The sequence below is a fragment of the Anser cygnoides genome, chromosome 12, assembly GCF_040182565.1.
Source record: "Anser cygnoides isolate HZ-2024a breed goose chromosome 12, Taihu_goose_T2T_genome, whole genome shotgun sequence".
Lineage (NCBI taxonomy): Eukaryota > Metazoa > Chordata > Aves > Anseriformes > Anatidae > Anser > Anser cygnoides.
This window is the reverse complement of record NC_089884.1, coordinates 4105190-4126732: the sequence shown is the minus strand read 5'-3', so window position 1 is coordinate 4126732 and position 21543 is coordinate 4105190. Positions and strand designations below refer to the sequence as shown.

Genomic DNA, 21543 nt, shown 5'->3' with positions numbered 1-21543 from the left:
AGCAAGTGAGTAGTGAGTGTTGCTGCTGTGTTGGTGTTAAATGCTGTTATAAATTGGGGGTGATTTGATTTGATTTGACTTTGATGGTATCTAAGGGAAATGAAAATAAAGTCAGCAGGAAATGTGTCAATTCTTCATACAAGTCGACACGGTGATTGTTTCAGTAACAGTGATATAGTTTGCCATAAACATTTCTATTGGGAAAGCACTACTATGCTATGATCACTGCAGCAAATAGCATCAGAAAAATCCACATATAACAGTAGAAATTAATTTTACAAACAGTGCTGTTAAGAATATAGAAGTGGCACCTGTGAGGAGGGGTGGAATTTGTCTGTGTGCAAACACAGTGCACGAAGCTGTGTACAGACAGAGTTGGGGGGGGGGATTGATGAACAGACTTATCTGTGGAATAAGAAGAGAAACTGAAGAACAGTGAGAAAAATGAGTTATTAACAAAATGTAAGCTTTAAGGTGTTCTTTCTTCATCTGTTTTTACAGAATAAATAGATCTAACATTTCTCTTCATTGGTGATTTAGGCTTAAAGTCATTTTCCCTGGTTTGTTCTGCGTGTCTGTATAGTGTGAAATATTGAAATATATTAAAAAGAGAGAGAATAAAAAAAACTGTTCAGGCCTTATAGTTAAGGCATATTTCTGTCAGCCTTCAGATTTTCCAGTAGCAAAAGTCAGCAAATACTTTTATATTGTACATTACACAATGATATGCACCTACATAAACACAGCACATTAGCAAAGCCTTCTGGTCTCTAAATTATTTTTTGCTTATTTCCAAAATATGCAGGTGTTTTATACAGAAAACCAATTATTTCCCACTGAATTATGAAAAAAGCTACCGTGCATAGACAAGCCACCAGTTTTCTGAATGGAAAAATGGATAAGCTGCATGTGACCTGATGCTCACAAGAGCCAGAAGTCTGACAAGTCATTTCTACTGTCTGGAATATCCATAAAAAAGGGGACAGGATGGGAAGGATGTTGTATGAGTGATTAAGTCTGCCATTGGAAAAGACCATTTGGGCTTTCTTCATGAACCCTCTCTGTTAAAAAGAATAAATGGTCTTTGACAAGAAATAGTGTCAAGTGAAGAACAAGCACATGAGCAGTAGTTAGAAGGATGGGGTCTCCTGGAGCTCTCCTGTTGCTTTAAAAGAAACCATAGCCAATACAGCTGAGAAAGCAAAAATTCAGATTAAATTGTACGGAGACTATACAAGACAAGGCTCCCAAGCCTGTTGAACATGCTTTCAGTATGCTGCTCTATTGATCTTGGGGGGGGGGGGGGAGCAAATCCTAATAACTAGTTTGTCTCATTGCCTTCCAGCAAGCAGAGAGTTCTTATAGACATACAAGCTTTGCAGAATGACTATACCGTGATATGGAGAATGCCTTGAAAATTCATAGAAAACTCAGTGTCAGCCTACATCTACTGGGTCAGTCAAGCTGTGAGGGACTCCTTTCAGATTGGGTATGGAATTTTAAAAGTTCCTCTGAAAATTTCAGACAAGTTTTACAGTAGAGCTGATGAGCAGATAAACTCTTGGAGTTCTGTCATCAGCTTTACCGAAAAAGAGTGGTTTTGTTATTTACTTTTCTCTTTTGGCATCGATGCCTCAGCCAACTAAACAGCTGTCCTAAAATGTACTAAGTCCTTTCCACAGGAAAATTAGATATATATATATATCAGTATTGCAACAAAACATTCCTTTTTATCTCAAACATTTCAGCTGAGCCATCTAAACAAAACATCTCTGGATGTGATAAAGCTGAGCATGACTCCAAAATATTCTCATTTACAGGACATATCCAGCACATCACAACTTAGAACAGCCAAAAAATGAATAGATCTTAAGAAACCAGGAGTTCCTCAGTAACACAGTGTCTTAAAGCTCAGTGTACTGGGTAACTCAGCTCCCTCTGAATCACTCCTCTATTTCCTTAAACTGGAATTTAATCTCTGTGTTTGGATGGTAAGTCATGGTAACACAGATTCACTTCATGGTATTTATTAATAGTCAATGTTTTTTACAAGACAAACAGCTTTCAGATGGATTTCCAAAGAGGCAGATAACCGACTCACCAGAAAAAACATTTTTCAAAGAGTAAAAACTAATGCATGTCTGCATGAATTCTACACGTCTCTAGTATGTCCTATTCCTCCCCCCACATACAGGTTTTTTGTTTTTCTAAGTTAAATTTTTGGATGTGTCATGTTCTTTTCTCTTTCCTGTGGCACATAACTGTCATTCATTTCAGTCTGCAGATTTTGTAATTAGCTCTGTGGTATGGTACATGCATTTTCTAATGTAGAATATAACCAGCAGCTCAGGAGTATTGCGATATCTGGATCTGACATGACTGGGAGATGTTCACTGGTGTTTAAATTAAAAGTAAGAGGCTTGCTGCATCTCTAGGTGAGATATTCAGTTCAGGAAAATCTTAGATAAAAGTCTCTTCCCCTTCTAGTGTGCCTAACTCCCAAAAGCTTGCCTTAAAACTACAATGTTATAATAGGATGGTAAGGAAAAACAGGATGGTTTTATGATATACTCTAATTACTGAAACTAATTAAAATAATACATACTACTTTTTCAAAAAACTGCAACAAAATAAAGCAGTAAGTTAAGCATCAAGAACAAAACAAAAACAATATTTAGCAGTCTGATAGGTATCCCTCTGTTCCTCTGATGTAATATAAGGCACAGGAAATGTCTTCATGAAAATTGTTTGTGTGTTAGAAGTGTTTTAGAACTACAGCTTTTTATTATTCAGCCAGGACTGAAAGCATTGCAAAACACAAATGTAATGTTCTTTCTTGTTTCTTAACACATACTTAGGTTCATTCAGCCTTTTTTGTACCAATCTGGTAAACTTCCCAGTGCAGACAGATGTGGTTTATTGTCTAATTGCTGTATTTATCCTATGACTGGAATGGGTGATACTTATTGGATTAGATTCTTTACTTTCACAGTCTGTCCACAACGAGTTCTTTTGCTAAAGGAAACATCAAGCAATTTTTAAATGTGACTTAGTCATCATCCAATTCTCATCACATTTATTGGCTGGTTTAGTCGTGGAGAAGAGCATGATTCCAAATAGAAAGATACCTTGAATATTTTTACTACTTCAAGAATGTTGTGCATGCTCCAGTGGGCAAAAAATGCTCAATCCTGTTTTAGAGCAGGATTCATCAACCATGCTGAGACTCATGACTATCCTTGCTATTCCCTGTATAAACCTCTCATTATGGGTTGTTGAGAACTGACCAGCTCATGATGTACTTGCTCTGCCCCTGCAATTCCTCAGCTTTCTCAGCTTACTCACAAATCCGTAGCTGGTGCAGATGTTCATAGTTTCACAGATTTAACTGAATCCATGACATCTTCAGCCAGCTAAGATTTTTCATTTCTGCATTTTAGTGCTGCCTAGCTGGTACCTTTTACAGCTACAGGATTCACTAAAGCATTATGAACGTTGCATTTAAAGGAGAAGATGAAAAGACAAAATAACTCTGTATTACCACAGAGCACCAGGAGTGGCTCGAACAGTAACCCACCTCACACACCTCACAGGACCATGGCTTAGGGATCTGTGTAACTTCCCTTGCATTATGAAGTACAAAACCAAGCCAGCATTGTACACTGGAGGCTGCTGTACCAAAGTCTAAATGAGTAAACTTTGCATTTCCTCTCTAAAGTGAGAGAGCAGGGGAATCAGAGGTTTCTAAAGATGCTGAAATAGTCAGCTAAAATACATTACTAAGGCTTCCTGGGCTTCACAACCTTTTGCTGCCAAATTACTGGCTGTGTATCTATGTCTAAATGCAGGTATTTCTTCTATTTCCAAAGTTTACCTTTTTAAAAATATCACAAAATAATACCATTCATCTCTCCCCCCAAATTCACTTCCATGGCTATCTCATCCATTTCCTTTTTAAAGCAATCTGCATTACAGCATTTCAGGCTGAAAAGAAGCCACTTTCTCTTCTCTGAGACGAAAAAAGCCATTATAAACCTGAGACAGAAAATTCATCCTAAAGAAACAAACAAAAATGTGTCTGTTGCTTCCTTTTAACTTCAAAACAATCAATTCGACTGTATCTATATTTCTTTAAAAATAAAAAGCTTTCCCAAATTACGACCTTCTGCTGCCTCACTCTTAGCTATTTCATGGCTGACTTACAGCCTTGAGAAAAAAAAAGAAGCTCATTACAGAAAAATCGGTATAGCCTCAATTCCAGCAGCACAATCGGTTACTTCAGCTATTATTGTGACTAATAATCACTTTATTATGAATGAATAGGGGCAAAAGACTGATGGTGAGAAATGCAAAGAAAACTGTGTACATAAATATCCATTACTATCAATGGATGACAAAAATAATTTTTAAAAAGCTATCTAATGGGAGGCAGATTTCTATTTTAAAGGCCACTATTAATTCCTTTTTAGTTCAGATGGACAAATATTGATTAACACTTATGGCTAACACAGTTACATAGGTAACTTCAACCGCAGTTGCTCTCATGAAACCCAGGGGAGAGGAAACCATTAGTGCCATCTTAGGTTGGTCATCTGAGAATTTCCTTTCCTTCAGTTCCTTTGAAATGTGATAGAAAAGAGTGTACAGCTGGGAAGGATTCTCAGTGACAAATGTTACATTTAGAGCTGTCATAAGCATATACTTTCAAATATCACTCTCCAGTGTGTGCGAAATCTCCTGACAGCCTCTTTTGTATGCATTAGGTATTGGGGAAAGTTGACCTAGGATGAAAATACTCTGCCTCAAATCTTTTCACACTTCTAGACAACAAGATATACAGCCAGACTGGGTCAAAGAGTTGAGGCTATAAAGAAAAATCCTGAGCTTTTTATCATCTTATAGCGCCTAGGAAATGAATGTACCCACAAAGAGAAGAATGTCTAAAAGCTGCCTAGTAACTTGCTATAAAATTTAAAATTCTGTCTACTGGATGCCATGCATAGATGTTTACTACTTTCAAACAATTCCTATATTCACAATGCATATATACTCAAGGAGTTCATGTATTTTTACACTTTGCCTTTCCATCCCTACGACCTCAGCAGACAAGCAGTAAACTCCATCAACTCCCCTTCCAGAAAACAAGCCATATATCAGCAAAAGGAGATTAGACAGTCCTTCTTCTCAAAGCAGTTTTTCCAGGATGCTGACTTTCCATTGCCTGATCATCAGTAGCTTCAGCTGAAGTTCTGAAAACTCAGCTCTTCTGAGAACAGGACAAACTGAAGGAGTATCCCCTTCATCTCAAAAGGCTTGTTATGAACACAAAAGATGGATGGGTCCTACTTAGGGTCCTTGTAAGGATACCAAGATATGGTGTTGCTGTTTGCTGTAAAGACGCCCTGCCTGCTTGATAAAGACCTTAAGGGAAGTGAGGCAGTTAAATTCTTTAATGGACAGAATTTCTGGTGTGAGTGAAATCACATTCCCTGAATCTGTAGTGGCACTTGGTTTTGGAGTCTCAAGGTTTATCCATATGCCAGTTTTTAAAACAGATCCCATTCCACATCCCTTTATTACCAAGAGAAATTCTGCAATTAGCAAAAAAAGATTGGCAAATTGGCAAAAAGATATACACCAAACATTATTTGTTGCTAATTTTTCTTGAATAAGCCTGAACCATTCCACTCTGCATGCTAAAAACCATACATTCCAAGCCTCTACATATACCAGACAACACATCTTATTTTTCCATTCAAAATTATTTTTAAATTGGAAATGTCAATTAGTCATTTAAAAATGCTTATAGTTACTTAAAGAAATTCCAATTCATACCAGGTAAAATACAATGACTTCAAATTATCTTTTTTCAGTTTATCAAGGAAACATCACATTTTCTTTTATGGGAGGACCCTGCCCTTTACAATAGAGATAAAAAAAATCATAAAATCATTTTTTTCTACTTTAACAATATTGAACTGTGAATTTAGAAATCCATTATTTGCATTTTTGAATTTGATTCAAATTTCTATTTCTGAAAGAATAGCAGAAGATCTGGAATAAATATAGTTTCCTTTGTATTTAAAAAAATATGGTACATAATAACTGTGTTTAAAAAAGAAAAACATAAGATTTGCGTATATACTGGAATTTAAGTAACCTGCTTAAGTAAATGGCTGATTTAAATGGATTTATATAGATTTAAGAGGCTGTGAAACTTGTTCTTTGTTACAACTTCATTCTCCTTATGTCTTACATTGGTAAAATTAATAGATTTTTGAATGGCTTCTTATTTCCTTCCAAATGCTAACTAACCTTGAATTGATGTTGTGGGAATATAACAGTCTGAGGTGCAGAAGCTGTGGATTCAAGATTTGGAAAAAAGAAAAGAAAAGAAAAAAAAAAAAAGAAAAAAACAACTCTAAATTGCATGGACATGTTTCTATCCTGTCCCTGTTCTCTTGTCCTCACTCTTCCCTGTGTGAGATATTGCTGTGACTTCATTCCGGTTTTGATAACTGAAAAAGCCTGACTAAATAGACTAAATAAAGGGGAAAACAAAAATCCTGAAAAGAAAACATCTGTGGTCTTTATTTGTAAGCAATAACCATCACTAGAGAGGTGGGGAAACATTTCTCTTCAATACAATCCCAAATAATGCAGCTCTGCTTGGTTTTCTGAGAACATATGTTATCACAGGATAATCTCATTCCATATTCTCCATTTCTTCTATGCTTTTTCTTTTCCCTTACAGGCCTCTACTTCACTAGCATTTCATTGTGTCACGTTCAGAAACATCACCGGTAAGGACACAACCCCTGGCTTTTGCTTAGCCTTGTCGGGGGGGGGGGGGGGGGGGGGGGAAAAAAAAAAAAAAAAGAAAAAAGTGGTGACCCTCTGTTTCTGACCTGCTGATAACAGTGTTGGAAGTAAAACATAGCTGGAGCTCCAGAGGACTGCTGGCCTTTTTGTATTGCACGCACCAGCCAAGCCACAGCCCATCTGTACGTGTCTCTTGCTCTCAACATGAAGTTTTCCAACAAATAATCCAGTTCAGCTAAAACCTGACTAAATCTTGTCTCTTCTTTTCCATTGAAATACCACTCATATCTCTGCTCTTCCAAAATAATTGTCAGTGTCAGTCCCTACACATAGTCAGGATGAAAATTATGCTACAAAATCAATAATAACAGGATTCATGTTGAGTCACAAATTAAAAGCCTCTGACCTAAGAAAAATCGAGGACCTGCTCTCCCATGCTCCTTCTTTCAACTCAGCCAAAGGGAATAATTCAAGGCCCAGGTGTGCAATGCTACAGAAGGGAAAGGGAATGTGCTTACTATATGAAACAGGTGTTGAATATTGTTGTAACTGCAGCCAAGTTAATAACATTCTAATGAGCAGTAATAAAGAGTCAAAAGCAATAAAAAGGGAGAAAATAATCTCTAGAGAATCATGCTGTACTTAATATACTCTGAGAGCAAAAGGTATTATTCTTTGGAAGGGGAGGGAGGGCAAAGGAGAAAGAGGAAGGGGAGAGTATTGGATCTTATGATTTTTTGACCAGAAAAGAGGGAAGAGTGACAGATGTAGGGAGACTATAAACTCAAAATTTTGATAGAGTAGTGAATTTCCTAATACCAATGTACAACATACTTGGGATCACAAAAGCCTTTAGTGTTAGCTGGCATAAACAAAAATAATTCAATATCCCGTTTGTCTCCTTTGATGTTTTGTTCACAAACAACTCACAGAACCTGTGCCCAAAGAAGTGTTAGCACACATCTTCGTGACTTTGCATTTGAAATATCTCCAGATAATAAATGGCGAAGACAAGCAAGCTATGAATGAAGAGGCTTCATATTGGTAGGATCCGTGAATAATTTGAAGTAGGGATTGTTTGGGTAATCTTTTACATTAATTAATTTTTATTCACAGCAAAAGATAAGTCATACCTGTCTGTATGCAGGTTTTAAAAGCAAAAATTAATAAAATAGGAAAAGGAAGCATTACTTGTCTAAGTTTTCCAAGTGCTACTCTGAAGCATACACACATCATACATGAGCTGTCACAGTCATGTGCTTAGAAACTAGGTTGCAAAGAATGGTCTCTGGACTTGGAATCTGACATTGCTAGAGTCGACAAGGTAAACTCTGTGGCTTGTTTCCCATTCATGCACTTAATGAGCAGAAGTTCTGTTTGTCTTCAGAGGAAATGCAAATGTAACCTGTCCTCACAAGATACGGTCCCGTACATGGTCAGAGAACTCTCTCGTGTGGAGTAGGCAGTCATTTCAACAAAAGCCTCGTCCAAAGGCTATGGAGATCAGTGGTGGTATGTCATTGCTTTGAGCTGGTTTTGGGTCATGACCTATATGAAAATGTCTATTCTGTAAGTGGAAGGGAGGGAGGAGCAGAGAGGCTGTTGTGTGTCTTTGTTCATTTTGTAACTTTCACATTTGTACTGCCATGAACAAATATTCTGACATCTCAAGATGGCAGTGAAAAAGAATCATTTTCCCTATAAATAAAAATCGGTCCTTCTTTCTTGCTGCAGGAAGTTAATTTGATTTGTACGTTGTCTGTATAATTTGAACAGTGTTAAAAAAACACAACAGAGCAGACCGCTTCACTGAACCTGGCATCCATATACCACATTATAAAAGTTACATACTTTTGCTCTAATTAACATACTTAATATTTAGCGTGTATATGTTTCAAACCTTGCTTTCAGCTCTGATTTCTCCAGAAGTTCCTCTTTTTATCCTCAGTGTATTGCAGCGATAACAACAAAGAAACTGCTGCCCTGATTTAATGCTCAGACTCCTGGCTACCATATAATATAATAAGACAGTTTTCTTTCTTATTTTAGGCTTTTCCACATCAACTGCCTGCAAAAATCTCTAAGCTTTCTCCAATCAGAATTTTGAGGTCTTGAATATATGTTTTCTTAGACACTTCTGGGAGAGGTCAAGGTGCCCAGAACTTCCAGAACTTCTGGAAACTTCTGGAACTTCCAGAACTTCTGGAAATCAAGGTATTTTATTGTATTTATCTTTGACATTTCAGTCTAATTCAGGTAAAGCACTGGAACCAGACTCTGCGCCTAACTGCATCCCTAACCCTGCACGAAGCCAGCAGTGCAATAAGAGTCTGTTCAGTGCGCTCCTTGACCTGTCAGTGCACCAACTCTAAAGTCCTGCTTACATTTTTAATGTTTATTTCCCCATGGAAATGCACAAATCCCTTATGCTACACAAGTTAGAAGGGAGAAGTTCAAGTTCTTTTTCCAGCTCTTATTGCCTTATTACTAGATTTTAGCTGAAAGGATCTGAAAAGAAACCTAAATAAGGATTCTGAGTTCAGTCAACAACTATTTGGACAGAGGAGACATGAAATTGCATGTACAATTTTTTTTAATGCTTAGGTCTTTGCCTCTACCCCGCTAAGAGAACTTCACTCTTACAATTCCAAGTATAATTATATTGCCATTATCACTAAAGCTGAATACTTTTCTGTAACTGAAAAATGATATAGGAACTAAATAGCTTGACATAGTGTCATACGTTATCCTAGCACCTTCTAAAGATTCAAATGTACTCCATATACTCATTTTCCAAGGAGCTAGACATAAAGTGACAGCAAAAATATTTAAAGAGAAATGAACACACTGGAAAAAAGCATTAAAATACATTGAAGGTAAATGTAATTGTTTTTAAACCCAATGTTTTTGTAAGATAAATTCAACATTGGACAGGCTCTTTAAAAATCAATTTGCACTTGCTTCCTCTATAAAGATTTATCCCTGAGAAAAAAAAATCCATTAGTATTAAAGTGCTTAAAAACTTGGCAGACTATCTCCAAAGGCATCAATTTCTAGTGCTAATTACCACTAATTATTCACTCAGCAATTGTAAGTTGCATTCAGTCCCTGAGGGTGGAAGGGAGATTTGTCTCTCTCCAGCGTAGCATGTTTCGTATATTTGTTTTAAGAGATTTTTACATTCAGACATCAAAATAGCATAGAGATCTGCAGAACTTTCCTGTCTGTTGCCAGGAAGGGATTGAGATTTCCTTGCGCACTATAAAGAGTCTGTATGGTTGCTCAGCACCCGGCACCTGGCAGGAAGGGTTTTATCTCTCACGTTTCTCTGCCGTGTGGAAGGGATTGGGCCCCACACGTTGTTTCAGTGTCTAAGTGGATTTAATTTAGCAGGTTTCTGATTGCTCAGGCTTGAAGGTCTAGTGTCCAACCTGGCTGTTAAACAGCTATGCGTAACTGACTCGGAGCTTATTGTTCATGACCACAGTTACTAGAAAGGCCATCACATCCTGGATCTTCAGTGCTTAGATTTGGCCTCAGACCAGACCCCCCACATCCCTTGAAACTTACTCCTTCAAGCCCTATGAGCAGCTAACAGACTTGGATGCTGGTACTGCTCTGCAGCAGCTAGAGATCTTTCAACTGTTTTTCCCCAAGGTAAGTCAAGATGAAAGCTGGAGAAGCAAATTTTTTCAGGGAACAAAACATCTATTGGAATGTTTACTTAGAAACAGCAAGTGCCTTCTTTCTGGTAATTTCAACCCAGATCAAGTAAATTCATGTTCACTAATTTAAAGGTTTGTCTTTCTGATGCAAAATTCAACTGAAATGGACCTTTTTTCTTCCCTTAAAAAGACAGTGATAGTAAATGAATCCTTCTGTTCTGGGAAAAGTACTTCTTTTTTAAATGTCACAATTTCCCTACTTGCCCTTTTAAATACCTTTCATATCCCTGTATTTTGTTACATAGCTAAGTGAGTACTGGGGGGGCGGGGGGGAGGGGGGGGGGGTTGGAGAAAAGAGAGAGATTCAGGTTTTCTGATGCAAAATGGAAAGAAAATGGGTCTGACTAGAAAAGCTGTTGAGATTACTAATGCAGCATGACACCCCCTCTGCCCAAGAAAAAAAGATAGATGGGTATGAGAGAGAGAAGCAATAAAGGGTCAGTAATAAAAGAAATACATCACTTGTAGAATTGACTAGACTTTACTTGAGATTTATAATCCATTCTAACTGTAGTAATTTGTGACTCCTCCAGACAGACTGCCTATTAGACATGATATTTTTGTAGAGCACTATCTAGGAATAAAATACATACAGTGGGTGAACGGACTTGCTCTTTCTTTGTGTTATTTTAAATAATACATTTTGTACCAAATTTTTTTTATTTAACAACATTTACTCCTAGTCAACACGACAAAAACAGATAGAAGGAGTCAAACAGCTTACTCCAAAATTATGTCTGAGTAAGCAAAAGAATTTGCCTGATTCCTTAAGACTCCTAATTTCTCTGCTCAGCATAGCATATTACTTTTCCTAGTGTCCCTATAACTTTCGTGGATCTACAGAGCTTTGATCTTGTCTATCAAAGGCCATTCTACTCCTAGTTCCTGAGGCGCTCAGGAAAATTAGATGCTTTGAAAAACCTTGGCGTTGGGTTTTAATAACTGATTCAGCACAGCCCATCTCAGCAAGGCAAGATCACAGCACAAGGTGACACTGTCCTAAAAACTCTTCAGAGGCCAACGGCATGAGTTTCACTAGCTGTGGGATGAACACAACCATGCTTAGAGATCTCCAGCAATACAGCTACATGAGCCGCTTTGCAGAAACTTTTACACAGCTCTCTGTTGTCAAGATTGTGATTTCCTGACATAATGAGCCAAAGCCTCAGCTGACAGATATTGCTGGAGTACCAGGGACTGCACCGAAGTTGTGCTGATTTACAACAGCAGAAATCAGACTCACTGACTATAGTGAAAGTATTAGCAGAGTACGGAACCTTTTGACATGACTAAAGGCACATTTAATACCTGAGCACTTGGCAGGTTTATTAGCCTGGATGAAGTGCTATGTTAATACAGTAACAGCTTCTGGTAAGCTTAGACTAAGGGAGAGCAAACTTGCATCTTACAGCTTCTGGAGGTCAAATCCTTAACTCTACAATATACTAGGTAAATGTTCTCTAAGTATGTCAGAACGTCCTTACAAACCTCAAATTCATTGCTTCTTCCTAGGTCTAAGTAGTCATATAGTCTGACTTTAATACGAAAATGAACAAATAAAGTGAGAATGAAAGAACAGGGAAATTTCACTATTTCCAGTAAATGCTATAGTTTTATTCCTCAATCCAATTCATATCCTCCTGCAGAAGCACAAGTGATATGAAATCATTGCCTTCATGTGCAATTTGTGGAGGAAGAATTTAAAGGATCTGATACCTGAATTTAATGTAATTTGGGGGCCTTTTTTTTTTTTTTTTATCTTCCTCTCTGTACCTCTCAGTTGTTTGATGACATTTTTCAGAATAATCCTTATGTTTTGGTTTGCCTCTTGGCTCAGAGGGAAGTATTTCTTGCCTTGTGAAAGAATAATTAGGATGTTCTATTAATCACTTCATTAGTAGAAAAGGACCATAAGGGACTCTTGAGGGTTTTGAAAGTCCTTATTGAAAGAAGGAAAGGTGGAATGAGAATCCCTTATGGATATCACTTTTTTTGTACATTCTGTGGGACTGTTATTTAATTAATAGAACTCTGTACTTTTGGTTCTGGTCAATGTGAATAAATTAAGGTGATTAAATTGATTAAATCCAAATCACTATTTGAACTGACAGCTCCACTCCCGCAACATGAAAATAGAAATCTGCTAAAAATAGAAATCAGGCATAGGAAGTTGTTATCCTAGCATGTTCATAGATTCCCTTAGTAACATTTTATTTTTCTATATGACCTTAGTTTGCTTTCTTTGAAAGCTAGACTTCTGCACATTTTGCCTGCCCAACAAATACAGCTTGCACAGGGTTAATTGTCCTAAAATATTGATTTCTTAAAATAGCTGTTTCTTACACAACCTTTTCTCCTGCTCATTGAGAAGTCCAAAGGATTTCATAACGGACCAAACTTATAAAAGTAGTGAAATTGCATACAGACCCTAAGGACTTGGACGACAATGGTACAATTTAACTTTTAGTTTAGGGCTATGGGGCCTTCTTGCAAAGAAAATAGAACTATAGAACCTCATTTGAAAGCACCATAATAAACACAATTTAGCTGATGCTTACAAGACATGCAATTATATAAAACTTCTCAAGGACCCAATTAAAATCTAGCCAAATTTCTTAAAGTAGTTGTGGGAGATCACATATTTGGGATCTGTAGATTCCTGGCTATTTCTGTACTAGAGGACTAGGAATGGACCCCTGAAAGGACTTAAGCACAGCAAATTGTGCCCTGCAGCAATCTGTCTTGGTTGCAGCCTATTAGTCTGGTTGCAGTTGGGTCATGAAGTGCCTGCGCTGTGCTCATCAATGTGTTGCATGCAAACAGTACGGATGTCAGATCAGTCTGGACTTGAGAACCAGTTCAGAATTGGCCTCTTTGAAACGACTAAATAATGTTGATACACACAGATGGATGTAATGATGATTTTTAGGGCAGCTGAGAATACAACCATGTGTATTTTACTTGTATGTTACTTTTTGCCAGAAAGAAAACTACTGCAGCAAATCCCTAAATTCATCCCACATAGGGATTTTGGTGATTATCATGAAACTTTCTCTAGACAGTCAAATATTTAATGAAGTATGCAAGGGTGCTTTAACAAATAGATGAGAAATTCAAGGAAGTGAATTCATACCTTTGCATGAAATCCAGGATAACTTTATAGAAAGAATTTGATTCATCTAGATCCACGTAAGAGAGATCAATTCATCCAAATGGAAATGGGTCATATTCTAAGAGCTTACTGAAATAAATAGAAAGACATCAACTCTACCAAGCTTTGGAGTTTGTTCTAAATATACAAATAACCCACCGTTACAAAGCAGTTACGTGGCAAATCCAAGAACAGAACCCCTAAACCTGTTTCAAGCTCCATTGTGATAATCACAAATTAACTTAATTTCAGATCTGACTTTTGAGAGCATTTCTATGGAAATTTGCATAAAGAGATTGGCTTATACCTTCAGTGAACGCAATTCAGATTGTATACCTAGGAATAGTCATCAGAGTCACCAGAAATACCTTCTCAAGATATAATTAAAAGAAGAAATGTGAACCTTAAAACACAATAAGAATCTGTTTATGGCTCACACAGTCCTGTTCTCCTGGAAGCTTGTGATTGTTCATGAAAGACTTTTAATTTTCACTGCTCTTATGGATGAAAATGAAACTTTATGTAATTCCTTCAGAACACCTGCATTTATATTAAATCTTCAAAGACCTGTCAAAACAACAGCTATCATAGCATTATATTAAATTAAACTCCAGTGTGAGCCTCACAAAATTTAGCACTGGCCTGAGCCTGAAAAAAAAAAAAAAAAATCCAAAACAGAATAGGATTCATAAGTCCAGATTCAGCACAAAAAGACTAAACCATGAAAGAGGTATTCATTTCATGAGACATCCTAAATGCCAGTATGAGCAGCTCTTCCTTTGGGATCAATGATGAACTCTAATGTGTGAGAAAAGGTGTTAGTAAGGGCCAGCAAAAGGAAAAAAAAAAGATCTTTAAAATACCTTTTAGTAAAGCTCACTCTAAGCCATTCTCCTCCCCTTTCCTCCTTCAATTTTATTATGTTTTATAAACAAATAGCAACAAATGATTTGATTTAGCTCTTTGACAAGTGGTAGAAATTAACTATTTTCTTCCTTGGCTGTAAATTATTTCTGGGTTGTGTGTATGGAATGGAAAACAGTATATCCCCAGGGAGAAAAGCATTTTCATAAATATTACAGTAAAGAAGACATCACACATGAGTCCAAGGTAAACATGTCTTTATCCATTATAGGGTCTTGCTCACACCATCAGCCTGAAAAAGGATGCTGTTTGCCATTGCCAATCTCCTATGCTCATTAGAGATCAAGCAGCTGCTGGTGCTGGCAGCAAACATATGAGAATTGGCTATTTGGCTTATCTGAGCTCATCCATATTAATGCCTTGTTTCCACAGAGCAAAATTTAGGTGCTTCTTGAAAATGCCCTTGGTGTCATCACCTCCTAAACCTTGCCAGGTAGATTGCTCCAAACATTTATTACTTTCAGACAGAGAAGATCCTCCCCTGTGTCTTTATTTCAATTTAAATTCCATTTGTGCTCTTTTGTCAAATTTTCTGCATTGAGTTATGAATAATGCTGACATTAGCTCTACCATTATAGAGCTTGAGCTCTTTAATTAGATACCCTCATTCAACTTTTTTTCTGAGGTTAAGGTTTTAAACTAGTCCTCGTAACTCCTTCTTTTAAAGCTGAAGGCAACAATGTCAATCCTTTACTCTCCTGTTCCTCTTTTTTCAAGTCCCCTAATATTCTTTCCAATGCAATGACTGGAATTCTTTGCTTGGATTGAGGGCTGACACCCACTGTGCAATGACAGTCACTCACACTACAGAATTTCCCCCGTGATTCAACCAAGTATTTCATTTGCTCTTTTATTTGTCTCACTTTGGATATGCGTACTAAGATATAGCCTCATTTCTGCATGCCTAAAAGACAGCTCTGATTTCAGGACATCCTTTCCTTTTGCTTCCCAATTCACAGTGATTTTATATCGAGTGGAATTTGAACTTTTGGATTTGTTTTTTTCCTTTTGCTTTCCCAATCACTTCTCTCTCCTTAAATTCTCACCTACTTTGCAAGGGAAGAGAAATACCTGGAACTACCACATTGTCTCTGGATCTTTTAAATTAGTTAGAACCAGCTGCAGTTTGAGAAGTACCAATAAAGATGCCCCGTATGTATATATCAGCAAGTACTCTTCTGGAGACTTGTGAAGCTCCCAGTTACAAGTTCATCTTCAAAATGAGCAAGTACAATTGCTGCCATCTGGCAGAGAAACTGAGGCTAGGCACTGAAGTACCTTGGGCTAAGAAAGTCTAACATCTGAAAGGGCAACTCTCGATTTCCAAGTTCTCAGCTCTATCTACTTGACAACAGTGTGGTTGTGAAAATGCAAGTCTCGTTTGCTGTATGTGCTGTCTCAGTTCCAAGTATATATTCACTGTTGCCATTGCTTGTCTTTTTTCCTGGACGTGGATTTTTGAAGCCCATAGAACAAATCCTTTCTTTCATAGGAAACTTTCTCAAGGACACCTTAAAATGGAGACAGTAAGACACATTCATGTCTCGGTGTGATGGGAGTAATGCATGAAAATCTCTTTTTATGGAGAATATAACCGAGTCATTTAACTAGTCTGTCCATAAGCTCTGGCAGGCAAGGCATTCCTCTACACTATTAACCCCCTAGTGGTTTATATCTTGGTAAGTGATGCTAAGACAAGATAATGTCCAGCCTGTAAAAGATTCAATGATAATGATTCTGAATGGTGGGTATTAAGAACTAACTCCTTAGGTTATTTTCTCGGGGGGTGGGGGGTGGGAGGGGGAATGGGTAAACTATACCATCCATTGTTTTTAGTAGTATCTGTATCACTGAAGAGATATAGATTCAGGATGTAGGAAAGATGCTATGTCAAAAATCAAATTGCAGTATATTGTCTATTTCACAGCAACTTCTGAAGCAGAAATTAATTTTCCATTTCTATTAAGAAAGAGGATCCCTGACAGTTTGAGAGAAGGGAAAAAGCGCTGTGTGAAATGATATGCTAAATCCCCCCAAACAGGCATTAACAATAATGATAAGGGACAAGCCACATTTCCCTAGCAGAATGATGGCAGCTGAAAGTGTGGCATCACCCCTTCTATGACCGCTGCCTCAGGATCGATGTTCAAAGGAGGTTCGAAGCCATGACACAAACCAGAACAGGCAAGTGCAGACCGTTTGGCAGCTTGAAAAGGCAGGTGGAAATGTAGCATCTATCTGTGTCCAGCAGCCTCAATATGTAAATCCATTTGTACTCATTATAACCTAATCCTGCTTCTTACCTGCCAGGACACATGGCAGGAAAGGAAATAGGTCTATCAAGGAGGAACAAAAGACAGGGTGTGATTTCTCTCTAAGAAAAGAGATGATGGGCTGAATTTCCTTTTTGTGATGGTAAATGGAGCTGAAGCAAGATCACCAGCTTTGTACCCTCTTACAAAACAGCAGAATTTGGCCCTTCATATATAAATAGAGAACCAAATAATCAGGTGGTACCTGTCTTAAATGAAAGCCTCTAACACAAGCCACAATAGATATTTATTTGGAAGAACATTCAGAGGAACAATTATGAAAAGACTAAATGGAAACAGTCTGAGCTGTAACAGTGGTGTTAAAAACATAATTTACTGTGGAGGGGCTGTGTGTTTAGCTCCCCTCAGCATCCAAGAAACTCTGTCCGTCTTTGCTCATTAGTTTGTGCGTAAGTGCCTGGGTTTGCTCCTTGCAATGCATCCTAGAATACATGTAAAAGGAAAGAACACTTTAAATGAGTGTGTGTATTCTAATTTCACATATTTTCCAAGCTTGAGAGTGATAAACCCTGTGATATTTTAGCCAGGATTTATACACCTTTTTAAGGACAAAAGATGAAATAGGCCAGGGTTTGAAATTGCACCCACAAGACAAGAAATGTATGAAGTGATTGCATAATGGAGAAATGGAAAGCATATGCCCTTCACCACTGACAAAGGCAAGGAAAAAGAAGGCCTCAGAGCAGGTGAAAGGGAAAAACCATCTCCAGACAGGAGCTCTTTCCAGGTACTCCCAAGCAAGGCCACTTCTTAAGCTGTGCTTTACTGCGTCGCCCTTCTCTGGAGCTTAACTAGAAAAACACCTCCTGTCTTCCTTCTCTGCTTGGTAAAGTACATCTCACAATATTTGTGACTGCTCAGATGAATTTCAACTGCTGTGCTGGAAGTCCTTTAAACCCCATCACTTCCTTTTGCTTGTGTAACATGTACACTACTGATTTGACATTGAACGTTGCTTGCAATTGACTGTGTAATAATTTAATGTATATGCTCACAGGAACTGCTTGTACTCTATGTTACTTTCTTTTAAAGAGCTTGTGATTGGGCTGCAGCAAAGCAGGTCTTCTGTTTTACTTTCTGATGGCTACTGTGCGCAGTGTGGGGAGACCATTGTATCTTCTTTGAGCGTAAACTATAAAGCCCAGGAAAATAATGTAAAGCAATGCAGAATGGTGTGGGAAGGGAAAAAGAAACACTGCCAGCATGGACTGTGCAGTGTGTGTGAAAGGATGTGGCAGAGCAAAGGGGAGAGGAGATTCTAAACAAGCTTTAGTTGCAGTGGAAAGGAAAAGAATTCTTAAGGAATGAGAAAAAAACATATTGAGATCGTGGCAGCCAAGGAAGCTCCTTGCTGGGCTGAGAACAAACCTGAAAAGGAGGGCAGCTGCTGCACAGCCATAGGTTGTGTGTGTAGGGAGATGAGTTGTTCACATTGCTACTCTGCCCCACTTCAAAATTTTCTCTGTTTTTAAAAATCGTGGTTCTAGCCTGTCTTCTAAAACATGGGTCTAGAATTTGCAAAGCCCTTTTAGTGTTCTTGGTACTCTGACAAGAAGGAAAAAAGGCAAAGAGATGCATGGCAGACCCCATCCTCTTGTGTCAAGTCATGAAATAAATAAATTAGACTCAAGATGTACAACTGTGTTACTGTCAGCACAGACTTCCCTCCTGTCACAAGCTCCTTAGCCTGAACTAACAAAAAAGACATGAGAACCTGTCAGAGACGACTTGCCCCAGGAGGCACAAAGCTCAGTCCTGGGCAGGGATGTCCCGTGAGATCCCCAGCCTGGGCCATGTTGGAGCCTCCTGCCTGTTTCAAATTAGCTCAGCACGGGTAGCTTGTTCACAGCTTCTCTAATCAATCAGTTATGCACACAGTGCTTGTGTATCCAGGCACATCATATTTGAAAGTATAATTGCCACAGCAAGACAACACAAACTAGAAACATTAACAAATCTTATTTTCTCACATCCCCCTTCCAATCGAGAATCTGAATAATTTAGAATGGGTTGGCAGTTCTTGATTACATTTTGCACCTTTTAAAATTGTCTAAATGAAATTTCAGGTAATTTAAGCAGCAAGTGAAAATGGCACATCTTTGTTTTTTGCTTGCGTCGGTAAGAGTACTGAAAGTGTCAGTTTTTAGCAGCTTCAAGTCAGATTCTCCAGCATTTTTCTGCTGGGACAGTGAAATGTCTGACTCAGAGCCTGTGTACAAGGAGGAAAACTACTAATGTGAGTGAGAATATCAGGGCTCAGTCAATACAAAAAGTGAGTAATAATAATGAAAAAAAATCATGACAAGTTGGCTGTGTGCCAGTTTACTTGGTATCTGGGTATAACAATGACACACGGGATGAATTTTGTGGAAAGAGGAGACTCAGTTTGCAGGGGCGTATATGTATCTTATGGCTTATTCACACCCAGATTTATCCAAGGGGTTGAGGAAAGCATAATTCCTGTAAGTGGCAGAACCTTAACAAGGTGCATGCAAAATGTCATGCAATCTGAGAAACTGCTGCTACTTATCAACAAGCTGCATCCAGCCTCGCTAGTTGCTCCTTTGCGCAGTAAGTCTATTAGGACCTTGTCTTCTATCTCTGCAAAGTGATATGTGAGTCTATAATATTATATAAATGAAATCTTTATAATTATTGTTTATAAGACTGTATAAAAAGGAGGCAGACATCTTGGGAATACTCAGCTTGGCTGGAAAGCTGAGAAAATGAGTTCTAAACTGCAGCTTTCTATCTTAATACTAGCAGATTTCCTGGTGGCATTTCTAATTTTAGACTACACACCACTGAAAAATCAGACTCTTTTTTTTTTTTTTCTTTTTTTTTTTTTTTTTTTTTTTTTTTTTTACCTATGAATGAGACCCATTAAATAGAGATGCAAAAAGTGCATGTTTTTTGAATTTCACCTTCCAGGCTTCAATACCCAGGCAAGACAAAGAAGGTTGCAAATGCTAAACAGCTCCCAGAAATAGGTCCATTGCTCTTCACAGAAAGAGGAAATAGAGGATTGTAAGGGAGTGAACACTTGCACGACCACTGAGCAATTTTAAGCCTGTTCTTACAGATTCTCACATTCCAGGGAGAGTTCATATTTTATCTTCTTCACCAGGTCACACGTCCATAACATACAATCTTGGGGATTTCTGTAATCTAAATTGTCCTTCTACTTAAAAGGGGGATGCATAATGTGATTGATACTTTTTTACACTGATAGAAATGGAACCATCCATTTGTATGTGGCAAGCCCAGAGTAAATTAGAAAAACATTCTCTTCCACCCTTATGTCTAAAATGTATATTTTTTAAATGAATTAAAGAAAATGGAGGGACAACTCATTAAGACTACTAAAGGAGCTTGAGGAATACCTAGGATGCTTTGTCCTTGCCATTACCTATTGATTAACAATGGAAGAATTTTGAGTGCAAGCTTGGAAAAAAAAATGTAAATCACATAGAATTAATGCCTCCTACAACTACAACATTAAACTGAATTGTGGATAGAAGAGATACTGGATAAGTTCTGATTGCAAAGGAATGGTACTGGCAACGCACTCCAAAGCATGCGTAAGACACAATTGAAAGATAAATGCTGGAATCTGGACATAACTAGAAAAAGTACAGAGTAATTTATAAGGATTGGCTTTCATCTCATTTTACAGAGGTCTCAACTCTTCACGTTGAATGAGCACTTGGTGTAAATATGGCCTTGCAAATTGCAGCTTCTTCATAATTTGCCCTCTTAGAACACCTTTCATTGAATGCCCTCAAGGACCATTACTGAACTGAGACTGCATAGTTATGCCTATGCTGTAAGAAGGCAGATGAGAATTAAAAAGAAAAAAGAGTTGATAAACTGACTTTTTCTTCTTTTTCATTATTTTAACTACTTTTTAGGCTCCTTTTAAAAAGGAGGTGGGAGGGTTATTAACAGAAAAGTGAAAGTACTCAACAAAATTACTATATTTTGCTAACATTAAAAAAAAAAAAAAAGTTATTGCCAAAGCAACCCAACAACAACCAACAGCAACAACAACCAAAGGAAACAATCATAAAAAGTTATGAGAGAAACTTTTCAAATAGTTCAAACAGTTATTCCCATTTAGCACTATGTAAGGTCCTTCAAAACATAAATTACACACAAGATTTTATCCCTGGAAATCTAATTTAGTTGTTACATTTTTCTTATATAGAACAAATGAAAAGTAACACAGAGAAGCACAGAAGAAATGAATCCATCAGAAACTGAAGCATGTCAGCATGAAGCACTGGCATTTCAACTCAATTTCACAAACTAAAAGCATGTTTAGAGGAGGAAAGAATTTAGGAGTAAGTGATGAAGGAAAAGAGGCATTCATTACAAACGCCATCACGCAATGCCAGATCTGGTTAAGTACAGTATGTCACTCTCTATAGTTAGGTATTATTCAGTTTAAATTGAGCTGACTTATGACAGCCATAAGTGGAAATTTTTATAAAGTGCCACAGAAATATAATCAGCCTCCAGAAAACTCTCGCTCATCTACCTACAAAGCAGCACAGCAGACTAATTCATGTGGAAGCTGGACAAGGCC

At 37.7% G+C, this 21543-nt stretch overlaps 2 long non-coding RNA genes across 4 annotated transcripts in view; one reads left to right on the top strand and one right to left on the bottom strand.

Moving 5' to 3' along the window:
- LOC106044851 (uncharacterized) overlaps window positions 1-21543 on the bottom strand; it is a 135869-nt gene that overhangs the window by 79443 nt on the left and 34883 nt on the right. The gene's annotated exons all lie outside the window — the stretch shown is intronic.
- Window positions 10212-21543, top strand: part of LOC106044852 (uncharacterized) — a 48541-nt gene continuing 37209 nt past the window's right edge. For both annotated transcript variants that reach the window (XR_001212508.3, XR_001212506.3), the window contains exon 1: window positions 10212-10479. This is a non-coding gene — a long non-coding RNA (uncharacterized lncRNA). The remainder of the gene's footprint in view (window positions 10480-21543) is intronic.